We start from the raw sequence: 6,000 nt of genomic DNA, 5'->3' as shown, positions 1-6,000 counted from the left end.
TGGATTTGCAAATAGATAGAGAAGCAAAGAGAAAAGAATGTCACGACATAGATCATGTCCCATATGCCAACCATCTCGAGCTTGATGAGCATAATAATCTTGACAAACTGAAAAAAATTGAAAATGGGCTAGCACGAAAGAAGGATAAAGATTCATAAGGGGGTGATAAGAAGAAGATCTTGGAGAAGCCAAGTACAGACAAAGATGAAGGCAACTCTAAGAAGGATGAGGGAGAAAAACCAAAAAACAAGGATGACACCAAAGAAGTCGAGGGAAAGCCCAACTTTGGTCAATAAAGCAAAGGACAACAAAAGAAGGCTGATGACTCACACAATGACAAAGGTAAAGGGAAAATGGAAGAAGGAAGTGATAACCATCAAGAAATGTAAGTAGATACCTCTTCACCACACCACAACAAGATGACTCACATGAAGGCAAATGACTCACACAATGACAAAGGTAAAGGAAAACTAGAAGAAGGAAGTGATAACCTTCTAGAAATGTAAGCAGATACCTCTTTGCCACCAACAGGATAAATGATCCAAACTGTAGAGATAACTAAACCCAGTGAGAACCTGTGGGTAGAGATGACACATTAGAACCTCCCTTCCACCACCACTGACCACCACTGAATGGGATGAGTGCTGATGGAAAACCCTCAAAGGAGGATGTTTATGATGTCCCACCACATCATGTCAGTTTTCTAATGCGAAACAACATCACCAGATATAGCAAGCTCATCTATGCAAAGAGAATGGGTAGAGACGACAAATTAGAACCTCCCTTCAACCACCACTTAATGGGATCTAAGTGATGATGGGAAACCCTCAAAGGAGGATGTTTATGATATCCCACCAGGTTATGTCAGTTTTCTAATGGCGAAACAACATCACCAGATGTAACAAGCTCATCACCAGATGTAACAAGCTCATCTATGTAATTATTGTCCACCATAAGCCAACAACAAAGGCTGCCCATGACACATATTCTACAAGAACATGGCCATATTGAAGGATTATCTATTGGAAGAGCTAGATGGAAAAACTGGTGGGAAAATAATGCAAAACATATGACTAGTCTTTATCAAGATATATATAGACATGCCTCAATTACACACAAAGGATCAGTCCTCAATATATGCCAATTCCCAAGATCTATAGTTGGAACACGTACTCAAAGAAGCAACAATACACAATAAATATCTAGTGAAGTTCCAAAGCTCCCATCATTGCCATAAGGAGAGAACATAGGTGAAGATTGGATATGGCAAGTCACGAGGTTCTTTTTGGAAGAACATTGCAATTTAAAAGATTTTCATACGTAGATGACGTGCAACATTTTTACCTCTTCTAATTTACCTAGAAAATTTTGAAGATGTAAAACGTGATAGAGACAGGCATGTTTATATGAGCACCCTTGCCCAATACCTCAAGTTTAACTTCACCCATCATCCTGACACATCGATAAATTTATGGTTGCTATGAGCGAGTCTGGTTCCTTCCATGCACGAGCACACCATGTGAATACCTTTGAGGAGTTCTTCTTGACAAAATTTTCCAAGCAGGGATGTCAGAAGTTTTCCAAGAAGGGATGTCAAAAATTTTCCACCAACACTTTTTGGCAATCCACTCCTATGATTTAAAGCTCTCCATAATTTTAACTCCAACCCAATGGTCTTCAAATAACTACTTCCAAGGACGGACTCGACAACGGGATTGTTACTCTTTTTTTATACACTCTTTATAATCCCTGCCCTAGATTAGGTGTTTCACATCGTATATGGGCAATGGCCCACCATTGCAAAAGTTGGCCCATAATGAGAACATGTTTTAGGCACCCCATAAGTGTGATCGTGCAAAGCCCACTTGTATATAAGTGAGTGTATAAAGACACTTTTAATAATACAATCTACAATTGATCTCAATCTTGGAAGATCCTTCCTTCTCGCATGTCTTGTTCCTTTCCTAATATTACATGCTTCCATGTTTGTGTTTATCATTAGCTATGAAGTCTTATTGAGTTACTTTCTTACAGGTGTGAGTGCTAGAGTGTGTGTGTATGCTTGAGGTAAGCTCGCTTTATTCTTGGTTCTTGAGATTAACTAGATGTGGAGTGTGATTTGGAGAGAGAGAGAGAGAGAGAGAGAGAGAGAGAGAGAGAGAGAGGAAAAGAGGAATCTTGCTAGCTTCTCACGCATGAGTGATTAGATTACATAAGTCTTAGCATCAAGTTTTACATTCCCACATTCAATGTGCTTTCACGCTCCTTGTTCAATTCTTGTTTTGAAGCTACAACTTTTCTAAATAGGCATGCTAACACATCAAGTATTAGCATGTTAACATGTCAAATAAACATGCTAACACGTCAAGTGTTTGATAGTGAATTGGATGAAGCCATTAAGAACCAAGGCTTTGGACGTTTATAAATGGCTAAAGAAAAAATACCACGAGCTAAAAGATAGGAGGAACTATGAAGGCAATCCACTAATCCTGCTCACTCAATGGCTAAGATATGTCAAGGCCAGTGAGGTTCATCAAGAGTTCTCTAAAAACTGGGGAGAATAATTGAGTCGGGTAATAAGGTAAGAGGAGGAGGAGGTAATGAGGAAGCCTAAACCTAATACAAAGCCTAGATTATCCAAGTCTGAGAGATGTAGATGGAACAAAGTCCGAATAGAGGCTGAGAAAGAAGCCAAGAGGATTCTGGCTTAGAAAGATGATGCAAAACCAAACATATGAAAGGTTCCTAAGAATTTCAAGCCCTTTAAGAGGAGCATAGTCCATTTGTGATTACAACACTCCAAAGATAAATGTGCAAGAGTATTATATGATGGACTAGCTAAGGTTAAGGATGTAGAAATTGTCAACCCTAGGGAGGAACCAAAACCAATGTAAATTGCTATTGACCTAGCTTCAAAGGAAGAAGGGGAATCGGTAGAGTTATTATTGAAAGAGTATAAATGAGGTGTGCCGTCGAAGGTGGTTCAACACACTATTTCAATCATTTAAGGATCAAGACCTATAAAGCAATGACCTTATCAGATAAACCCTAAATATTCTCAATAATGTAAAGGAGGAAATTGATAAACTCAGTATGGTAGAGTTCATTTATGAGATTGATCATATGGATTGGGTGTCTCCAATCATCATAGTTCCAAAAAAGAATGGCAAGCTTAGGGTATGCATGGATTTGAAGAAGGTTAATGTTAGCAATGCATAGAGATTATCAACATTTAGCACACACACTAAACACATTATAGAGAGAGTCATAGGGACGTAAGCTTATAGCTTTTTGGATGGATTTTTGGGGTATAATTAGGTGTTCATAGTCCCTGCAAGATCAACATAAAATAGAGCAACTACCCCACAAATATTTTCCTACAAAGTCCTACCATTCGGCTTGACCAGTTCTCTAGCAATGTTTCAGAGAGGTTAATGTGTATTGAATTTAAAGGGGGATCTTGCTCGATGCATAATCAATTCCTTTGCATTGACAATGACATTCTACCCATCCCACCACAACCTGAAAACAAATCAATGGTGCTATGACCAAGCTCTGTGAATGTAGTGATGATAAGCCACCTGTGAAAACAAAGTTTTTTCTTATCAAACAAATAATATAAATTGAAAGCAATCATGCATGTATGGATAAAGCATGAGTAATTAATCTCACCGGTAGAATAGACATGTTCTCTCAGCTCCCCCACATATATATGTTTGTGCCACCTTAGTCCTTGGAAATGTAAGATGCTTACTTTCCGTGAGCACACAGCTAGAAAGCTCCTGGATCCACTTGAGCACCACAAACACGATGCATGGCCGGCATGAGGCAATCTTCCCTAGAGAACCACCCCAATGTCAAATCAAATACTTGAAATGGAGGTCATACTCATTAGCATGTATCTGATGAACATCCTACCCTCCCGCCATACGAAACATAAGCATAAAGGCTAATCTTCTCTCTCACCATGTCAAACATATACATGTGGTCACACAACAAAGTATTTGTGCACCACAATACCAACCCATTCTTGATTGCACTATCATGAACAAGTGGAAAATCAGTTGCTAGGCAACAAGTAACAAACCAACCATAATCGGCAACAAAGCCGGCTGCAAACTCTGTCTCACCCCATGCCAACTCATCAGAGAACTTGTTCCAAGGGGGACATTCTTCTGAATCTAAAAGCTCCACCTGCAAGCTAGTTGGAAAGTCTGCCCAAACCAAGTTCACCACTTCTATGCAAGGCTTATCACCATGAGAGAGAGATGGTGTATTTATCTTTTCCAACCACGCTTCAATTTTGAATCATGAGAACATGCATACAAAGGTTTAATGTGGAAGTTAGTACTAATACCAAAAAAGTAAGTACACCCAACTAGACATGTACATCTCGTTGTCGAGACCATCCACTAAGCTCACCACATTTGTAAGTGTGCACTAATGTAGGGTTTGCAATCTGCAACCATTTGTATGCTATTTCTTGAAATACATTCACCGGTGTGGAATAGCCATGGATACCAGGCAGCTTGGTACATGTGACGGGTCTCCAACCCTCGCACGGGCACCACAAAGAGCTTGCCCCCACAGGGGTGCTCATCTCTGACATTATTGCCCTTGTTATACTGCTTTGGAAATGGAGGTCCAGATTGGAGCTCTGGAAGGAGGGCTAGTCCAAGGACACCGACTCGTCCCCCCCGCCACCAGATGGGAGAAAGCGGGGTTGCTTTGCCGTTATGAAACCCCTTCCATAGGGCATGATTCCCTAAAGAAACCATTCATACAGAGAGTTCCAAGCAATCACAACCATGTGTGCAAAAGAAAATAAAAAGGCACTTCTTCCCTTGTGTGAGCTTGTGATTAGGGTCTCCCTAGGCTCCACCTCTTACAATTAAACTTAAAGCCTTCTTCCCTCCTCTTTCATAAACAAATGCATAGCCCCTTTGAATCGAAAAAGTGTGTAAAGAACCCTTACTAGATTGCTCTTTTAATTACCCCCTCTTCTTTCAGATGTGGAAAGCTATTATACAATACCATAGACAATCTCCCAAGAATCCAAACTCATGTAATTAGCAAAAGAAACACTACAGCTTGAAGTGCAGAAGTGTGTTCACTGCTGCTAACTGCAGTGCAAGCCAACTCAAAGAAGTATGGGATAAGACAAACTGCTGCTAGAAGACATTGAGGCAAAAAAGATCTTTTGGAGAGAACAACTCGGAAAGATGGTGAAGAGTTTGCCATGAGCCCCAATGCTACCCGCCGCTACCTGCTCGATCCTGTTTCGCCATGGCAAAGCTCATTGATTCATGCATAGGAATCAACGAGCTCTTTTGATTCAGAGCATAGGGCATCAATGACATCATTGAATCAAGACAGAGCATAGTAAGACTAAGTCACTGCATTGGTTCCCCTCCAATGTCATCAAGTTACTCGGCTGTACTTTGTAAGCAACAAGAAATTCAATAGTACCTTCTTTAAAGTATATCTCCAAAAGAAGTGCGCCTTGGGTCACATGATGGCAGAGGATGGCAAAAACAAGATAAATTGTACTATATGTCAAAAACCAGCTTATTGCATTGGTGCATTTATGTGTCAAGTGTACTACATTTTTTCCCCTCTTCAACATATGACCAAACTTATCATCCATGTTGGTGATCATGCTCCCTAAGTTCAAGTAGGGACATCTTGGAAAGAGATTAGATAAAACAAGGGAGCTTGTCTGAAGTATGATCAAGTTGGATAAGAGAGCACGGCCAAGGAAGATCTAGCTAAATGTCATGAAGGAGTTGTTAATCCCTCATGGGAGATGAAGGAGATCCTTAAAGTTGTTAATGGTGTCCCTGATGGGAGATGAAGGAGATCCTTAAAGTTGTGAGCTTGGAGAAAATTAACTTGGGAACTTCTTGGAGGAACTCATTCCCTTGGTGGAGAATCAGAGGTAAGGTACTTTTGTCCCTTCTTTACTATAATGTTTACGGTGTTTACACGTATTGATTATGT

The sequence above is a fragment of the Cibotium barometz genome, chromosome 2 (assembly GCF_041138505.1).
Source record: "Cibotium barometz isolate CiBa-2024 chromosome 2, ASM4113850v1, whole genome shotgun sequence".
NCBI lineage: Eukaryota > Viridiplantae > Streptophyta > Polypodiopsida > Cyatheales > Cibotiaceae > Cibotium > Cibotium barometz.
Note: the sequence above shows the minus strand (reverse complement) of the source record.